The sequence below is a fragment of the Furipterus horrens genome, unplaced genomic scaffold, assembly GCF_987537825.1.
Source record: "Furipterus horrens unplaced genomic scaffold, mFurHor1.1.pri manual_scaffold_2, whole genome shotgun sequence".
NCBI classification, from domain to species: domain Eukaryota; kingdom Metazoa; phylum Chordata; class Mammalia; order Chiroptera; family Furipteridae; genus Furipterus; species Furipterus horrens.
The window spans coordinates 31,587,774-31,596,558 of NW_028327172.1; positions in this window are offsets into that span (position 1 = coordinate 31,587,774).

Genomic DNA, 8,785 nt, shown 5'->3' on the forward strand with positions numbered 1-8,785 from the left:
GCCAGCAAGAGTGGGTCTCATGTCTCTCCTCTGTGGTTACCCAACCCCATCTCTGACTTAGCACATTCCAGACACTTTCAGGACACAAAATGTTTCAGAACAAGGAGAGGACTATTCTCTTCCTTCCTTCCTTTCTAAATAAATACTCTACTCTGTGTAATTACTCTTCTCTTGGTCTAAAACATTTAGCAGAAACATTTCACGAGTGGGCAAACACCTGCCACAAAGCTGTGTCATATAAAGCCTTCACTGCTCAGAGTCCCCTGGTATCAGATGACACACTCTTGGCTGCCCTGGGTAAACAGAATCAGACTCTGCTGTGGAGTTTGTGAAAAACTTGCTGAGCAAAATGTTGCAATGCAGCTTCCTCTCTTTCCTCACCTCCCAAGACCAGTTCAATGAAAAGGCTTGTTGAATAAAGAGACTTAACCATTTCCTCATTAGCCATTCTTTCACCCATTCAGGCCAAATTGGTATTTGATGCAACAGGGGAATGTGTTGAGTGCATTATTAAATAGGCTCAGCAAAGGAAAGGTCACGGGGGTGATGGGCACAATTACAGGATGTGGGCAACAGGCCAATGAGAGCGCGTCAGGAAGAGGGGAAATCGATGGTTATGAAATTATGGAAGTTTATGAATAGTTGGAGGCAACTGAAAGACTGACATTCTGTCCAAACCAGACACATGCAAGGCTTCCATCTTCAACTGTCTTCAACCGTCTGTTATTACAAGGAAAACTTCAGCTCCAAGGCAGCCAATACAGAGACATAAACCCAGAAGCCTGCAACCCACTCTTGGTAACAAGAGTCACTCAATGCAGAAGAGTTGATTGAAAATTTATCAGACTAGTTAGAGCTCCAGCAAGAAAAGAGATGTCAAGGTGCCCACCAAGGGAAACTAGGCTTGTTATCTTTCGATTTCCTGATGCAGCTGCTCAATATTTTCAATAGACTCCAGAGGACATGGGTTTCCAAAAGCCTTTTCCAGACAGTGTGCTGGGGTATGGAAATGGCCCCCAAACTGCCTTAACTGGGCATTGATTCTTTAGAATCAATGTGCATTTAATTCAACATTAAAATGGTAGTGAACCATCTAGAAGATATCCCTCGGGCACATAGTTCAAAGAAAATCTCTAAGGAAGTCATAAAAGTTCACAAAGGATGTTGCACCAGATATGAACCATACAACATTAAACCAATCCCTATAAACAGGCGTGGCTATAGATTTCTTTTTATTTTATTTTTTTATGGATTTCTTTTTAAAAAGAAACACATTAAGCTATAACTATAGAGGGGACTCTCCACTTAGTTTATCAAACACAGAGTAGTACAAGGCAGAAATGAAGTTGTGGCCATTTTACTAAGGTTTTTAGATTATTAATCCGAATCATCAATGAAAGCTTTCATTAAGTTGCACCCTAGGAATTGATTTGTAATGGGTCGTTCCAATGTGCTACGCAAACTTGCTGTAGAAAATTAGTCATCCTAGACTCCCTAAAGAATACAGACATGACATCCGGGCATCTGTTAAGTTTGCTCAAAAACATATGCGAACCTTTTTTTAAGGAACCATAATTACATCCTGCTGAAACCTCCAAGGACCCTGCTAACTGCCTTTGTATTACAACATCCATTTCCCACTTAGACAGGCCCTGCTATTTAGAAGTACGTTACAATCTGCTTGCTCTTGCAGCACACTTTCTCCGCTAGAGTCTGCCAATGGTCAAGGCCTCCCATGCTCAAAGAAGACCAGACCTGGAGGAAGCAGGAGTTGTAAGGTGGTGTGTGTATGTGATCTTGGTTAAAAATACAACCAGGAATTTAGAGCTGAAAGGGAACTTAGCATAAATCCAGGCTAAGCATCTCATTTTTAGATGGTACCACTGAAGACCAGAGAGGGAAGTGGCTTGTCCAATGCCACAGCTCAAATCTGAAACAGTGTATGCTACAGTGATTAAAATCTTAGACAATGGAGTCAGACAGACAACAAGTCCACCATGCTCTATCACTTATTTACTGTGTGACTTTGAACAAAGCCCTTAACTTCCTGAGCCTCAGGTCCTTGTTTATAAAATGGAAACCGTAACAGCACCTGGGAGGTAGTTAAGTCCCAAAGGAACGTAGCTGCTAGTATCCTTTTCATTTTCACAAACATGACCGCATTTAATCCTCACAACAACCTGATGAGGGAGAAAGGGCTGTGACTACCAGCCTCATCACACATATGAGAAAACTGCGGCCTACAGTAGTGACATGACTCTTCCAAGGCCACACACACCTTAGGTCCAGTTTCTTACAACCCTACTGAAGTAGATGGGGGAGCTCAGCCCCCATTCAATGTCTCATTAGTCTTCTTGACTTTGCCCAGAGACAACAGGAAGACCAGGAGGAAGTGTGCTTGTTTGTGTCTACACAGGAACAAAATTAGTGTGGTCCCCATTCTTAAGACTTCAAATCCCACAGGGACTCTGGGTCCAGCTCGCTGTTCCTGAAGAAGGAACGGGAGTAACTGTACTTTCAAATCTGATATTGATGTTGGAGGTACATGTATATATGGGGGAAAGGGCATATTACTTCAGGATTCTACTTCATATTTTAAAGGTGACATCAGAATACTTGTCAATGCTCCATCAGCGTGCCCTTCTGACCCCCAAATCTGGCCTTTGGGAAAAGTCTAATTGCCTGCTCTGAGTGACACCAGAGCCATGTGAGTGATAACATTATATACTGTGTCACTTTGTAATTATGTGCCCTAATGGAAAGAGGAATACATTGAATGAATGCATGAGTGAATGAATGAATACATACCAGAGTTATTGATACTAAACTCTGGAGTGCAATATCATGATGTCTCCATTAATGCGTCTTCTGGGAACTCAGCCCCTGGAAAGATGTCAACCAAGGACAGAGTCAAAAGAAAGCTGCAGGGAGTGTCTTAAATGAAGACCCTAAATATTAGCTTCTCCAGACATCACTTTGGAAGGATTTCTAGGCCTTAGGACCCAAAAAGAATGGACACAGAGCTCAAGAATGAGTAGCTATTCTCTAGGCCATTGGAAGGGAGACCATTCTGGGGGGAAGTAGACAAGTCTCCAAGAATAGATGGGCTGGGAGTCCATCATTTCATTTAGCAAAGCCAGTGGAAGTCTTTCTAAAAAAGCTACCACTATAAGCACCACCCTATAGCCCAGTTATTTGTTTGCTCATTCATTCAGTCATTCTTTCATTCATTCATTCAATGCCCAACATGAGACCAGAATATAAAAATGAGTAAAACTTGATCTAAATCCTTGAAAAACTCATTGTCAAGTAGGGGAGACAGAGAGGGGAGCAATTGTCCACAATACAGTTGTGTGAATATATCCAGTCCTAAGAAGCCTGCTCTTTACCATGCTCAGCTTCAATGGAGCAGTCTAGCAACTACCAAACTGCAGCTACTACACTCTAGCTCGTTGCCTGCTTGATATTTGGGAGTGATGGGATCAGGAAGGGAAGGTAACAAAGAGCTGCCATGTATTAAGCTCTCACTATGCACCAGACAGTATCAGTGCTCTCCTCAAAAGAAAGAAAAGAAAAAAGCCCTGAAAAGTGTTACTTTCCTCATTTTATAGAAGCAATTTGCATATGGTCCAATCCTAAGGGCTGGATCTAGGATTTCATCCAGGGTCTGTTTGAGTCCAGATCTAGCTCTCCCCGGGACAGCCCCTGCCTGTCTCTCATCCACCACTGGCCACTCTGGCAGGCCCATCCCAGGGACCTGAGCCTCTCCTCACCTCCAACCCCCACATTCTTGCCCACCTATGGGCTCCTCTGAAAACTGGCTCACAGGGAAAGCTCCAGAAAGGCCACCCTGCTAGGAGAACTGAGCAGGAAAAGCAGCAGCCCATCTACTGCCCTTCCTCCATCCACCCAGAGCCGCAGACCTACAGGGGCTCCACAGAGAGTGCGGGGTGGGGAGGGAGCCTTCAGGCACAGCTGTGGCAACTGCTGCCTTTCCCAGCGGCCCAGCGCGCTGAAATCTAGGAACTGGGAGCCACCCTGACGTCATGCCCACTGGTAACCTGACCCATAATGACTGCTCTCTCCTCTCCTCTGCTAGGCCCATCTTGCAGGCACAGGGGAGAAGTCAGCCCTCAAGGGAGAAGGCCAAGTGGAGCTCCTTTTAGCGGCTGCTGAAATGAGAGATAATTTTGGTTATTGACATCTCCCACAGGACTTCCCTATTCTCAGAGCTGTTCCCGATTCTCCCTCTCCGGCTGCTTCTAGAATCAGAGTTGCTTTCACTTCATGCTAAAAGACCAACTCCCTTTGGGCTTATGCCTATATTCGCTGGCCAAGAGCAAGAGTCATGTTTGGTTTGGGTGTTTTTACTCTAGGAAGATAAACACTTATGAACAAACCCTTCATTTAATCACTGACATAGGCACTCCATAAAATAGGTCTATGTTTATTTATTTTTTTAATATTTTATTTATTTATTTTTAGAGAGGGGAAGGGAAGGAGAAAGGAAGGGAGAAAACATCAATGTGAGAGAGAAACATCTATTGGCCATGCCCCATAACCCAAGCATGTGCCATGATGGGGAATTCAACTAGAGACCTTTTACTTTGCAGAAGGACACCCAACCCACGGAGCCAAACCAGTCGGTCGCAAACCACGGTTCGTTCATGTGGTGCCTTGGTGTATGACCCAACAATTAGTGTTGAGAAAAACAAGTCTTTATTTACAATATTCCAACCTTGGGGGTGGGTGGGAGCACTCATACTTAAAGTCTGTTCTCCCACGAGACCCAGCATCGCCCTTGCTCCCCCAAAGGCTATAAACCAAAATCAAGCCCAATAGTTCCCCATTCCTTATCTGTCAGCTCTCTCCTTCAGGATCTGGGGTCAGGGGCTCTACACTTATTTAAATGCAATTCTAATAAAGCAGACAGAGGAAAAGCAGAACATTTCAAACCTCTTTCAATCCATTGGGTGTTTATGGAGCACAGGTATGACTTTAGCACTATGATCAACTCTGGAGGATAAAAATAAATATGAGACTCGATCTCTACCCTCTAGCACCTGATACTCTAATTGGGAGGAACATGACTACCATTATTACCACCCCTGCTCCTGGCTCACATTTACTAAATAGTTACTGTCTACTGGGCACCTGCTAAGTACTTGTATGTCCCATTTGATCTTAATAATAAGCCCAAAATATAGCAGCTGTTGTTTTTCCCATTGAACAAAGAAGAAACCTGAGGCACAGAGAGGTGAAGTGACATTTTGAAGGTCATGGAGCTGGAGCTTTCATGGTTTGATTCCATAGCTCATGCTTTTAACTCACAAGTGATTTCAATGAAGTACAGGCATACCTCAGAGATATTGCAGGCTCGGTTCCAGACCACTGAAATAAAGCAAGTAGTGCAATAAAGCAAGCTGTAATCCTTGTGCTGGTGGAGGGCCTTCAATTTGTAAAAACAAAATGAAACAAAAGAAAAACAATAAAATAAAGTGAAATCCAACAAGGTATGCCTGTAATGTATCCAATAGGAAAAATAGAGGAAGTTGAAAAGAGTCAAAGAAGAAAAGAACAAGAGAAAAAAGGGAAGGTTTCAAGTGGATAGGAATGTGAGTGAATTTTGAAGAGAGGCTAGAAATGTCTGGTTGGAGTAAGGAGAGGAGAATAAGGTGAAGGTGGATGGGTCCCACGAGGAAAGCCAGGGCAGTATGAGATGGCCCAAACACAAGCTATTGTCTCCACATCCTCTGTCATCCATATCCATGGAACTTGGGCTCTAAACACACCTGAAAAAGTACCTCAGACAGGATCATTTCTAGTTCATTCTTTCCAAAAAAAGAGATGTGAATTTCTCGCCCTCCAAAGGAAGCTCAGGAACCATTCATAATAAAAATTTTGCCCAGAGATCTTCCTATGGAAGGTAGAAAAAACAAAAGTCAACATATTGTTAGTGGGTAAATCTAGCTTTGCATAGTGAGTGAATTCATGAAAAGTAACAAGTGATCACACTTTTCTAAGTCTCTGAGTAAAAGAATTCCATGATGACATCTGTTAAGCAAACCAATATTTTCTACAAGAGAAAACATGTCCTTAAGTACTGTACCTTGTAAAACAGGATGTTTGTACATGAATGCTGCTGTTACTACTGATATGGTGGCATCTGTCTGTTGCAGGTCACTGTACCCACTCTGAAGTCCTGCATTCTAACAGATGTTGACTGCCCAATCTGATCTGGGCAGACACTTTGAGGGACACAGAGATGCCACAACAGGCTAACAGGAGCTGAAGACCTACTCACATTAAACCAGAATCAAAGCTGGAAGACAGGGAAAAATAGGGTAACATGGGCTGCATTCAGAAAAAAAACAGGCAGGGAGGTTCAGTTGGTCCAAGAGGACAAAGTCTGGCCATCTGTCTGAGCCATAAGTGGGTAAGCATCCCTCTGCCAGGAAGTTGGGCTTCTTTTTGAGGGGAGGCAGTAATGGCAGAATAGATAAGAGAACCAGCTATGACTTCTATAACAGTGTGAAATAATAAGAAATACATATTTGGTCTTCATCCTCAGTTCCTGGCAGAGAGCAGTATTTCCGCAATGGAGGTCTGTGTACCTCTGGTGGTAGACAACATTATTTTAGGTGCTTTACCAACAAACTTTTTAAAAATTTCATACCCACGATTTTACTTTAATGAGTATTTGAAAGAAAAATAAGTAGCACATAAATTCAGGATCTCACTGATATCCCTGTAACAAGGCTAATTTTTTTAAGTGAGTCAATTTAAAGACAGATATAGAGTAATAATAATATGGCAGAAATCAGATCAGTGGTATATTAAGGTCTGATAATGGTATATGATGAAAAAGGGCACCGGCTTTTAGAGTCAAGCAGAGCTGGCTTCAAGAGCCAGGTCTACCATTTCCTCCTGTTGGGACCATGGGAAAATTACCTTGCTTCTCCAAGACTGTATTTCTTTATCTGTAAAGTGAGAACAACAATAGCACTCCCTTTTGTGTGTTGTCAAAGTGAGGACTAAAGGTGATAGTGTATGAAAACCACCTGCATCACAGGGCCTCAGCAATTGCTTGTCCATCTCTGTGCCTCTAGCCTGCCCCCACTCTCCCATCTCTACTGCCCCATGCATGTCCTTCCCTGTCACCTCTACCTCGTCCTCCTTAATCTAGCTGAGATCCATGATCTCTCTGAGCACCATTCTGGGAGCTCAGGGATTCTCGTCACACCTGACTCCAGCAGGTGAATCCCTTCTGCCTTCTCAGTCATGTTGATAATAAGATTTGGAGACTCCACAGGAATCCAAATGGGTAGATCCTCTAGGGACACAAGCAGAAATTAGATTTCTTTTTCAATTACCATAGGCAAAGGGCTTCATGTTGTTCTAGTAACGCAAACTGCTTATTTGCCATTTCCCTCTTTGCAGTCCTACCCTGGCCCTGCCAGTGATTGATGGCCATAAGGGAAGATAGTGCACACATCCAGCATTCACAATTTCAAGTGCCCTTGATCTCAGTTGGCAGTGACTTCCCTCCCTGGGCTTGGTGTATAGCCTCAGGATCATGGAAGGTGGTCAGGGAGAAAGACACTTTAAAGCTGGAAACTTTGCCTGCCTTCTAAGCAGAAGGATGCCCACTAAAGAGACCCACATACCAAATACCAGCAAAAGGTTAAACCAAGGAATCCAAGAATCTCACACCAGTCCATCAGGAACTGAGGCCCAAGAAAAGACAGGACTCCCACAGTCATAGCTGTCACTCTAGGTGACACACTGGAAAGTGTGACTTTTCCTTATACTTCTACAGACATGGGGGACAACAGTCCCAAAGTAGACTCACTAAGACCACAATAACAAAGTGCAGTTTCTCATGGCTTAGCATGAACTCAGAGACACATTAAAAAAAAAAAAAAAAAAAAAAAAAAAAGACTTGACTTTTGATCAGCACCAATGCAATATACCAGGTGCTGTGCAAAGTACTTTCCATACATTATCTCATTTAATATAATCCTACGAAGTAGAAACTATTAGTATCCACACTGCACAAAAGAGGCATGAGGCTTCAAAACATTAAGAAAGTTTCCTAAGATCAAAAAGCCAGTACGTTCTGAGGCAGAGATTGAAACCCAGGTTGTTCTAATCACCAAAGTTCCCTCCACCTACCAGTCATCTTCCCATTTTCCATTGTTGAAAGTTCCATCTTCCCTAGTATTTTCCCTTTGTCAATGTGAAGAACCAAAGGCGATATTTGTTTCATTATTCATTTAATGCCTAGTTGCTCCATTGGGTTGTGGCTTTGTGGAGGGAGGGATAATCCAGTGAGACAGACAAACATTCAACACATGATTCCACCCCCCCACCCAACCATCACCCCAGAGAGTGTCTCCTCCTTTCCAGTCTTCTCTTTCCATCAAATTCTCCCCAACAGAGTAGGTGTCAATCTGTGCCTGCCTACCCATGCCTCCTCCTGAAGTAATCTACCCTCAAAGGCTAGGATCGGTACCACCATATGACCCTGCCCCCACCCTAGCTATAATGGACTGACCCAGGAACAGACACATAACTCTAGAGAGGCCAATCCAGAGATTGGTCTTCCTCTAAGGACTTGCTTTCAAAGTGGACAAGATGAGCTGGGTCAAACGGATTAGGTCGTGAATCTGAACTAAGAAACACAGAGGGAAGTTCTCCATGGACAGGGACATTGAAAGAGATAGGTGGTGATGGTAGGGCGGGGTGATGAGGGGTCAGCCTTGAAGTTGAAAGTGAAGAGAAA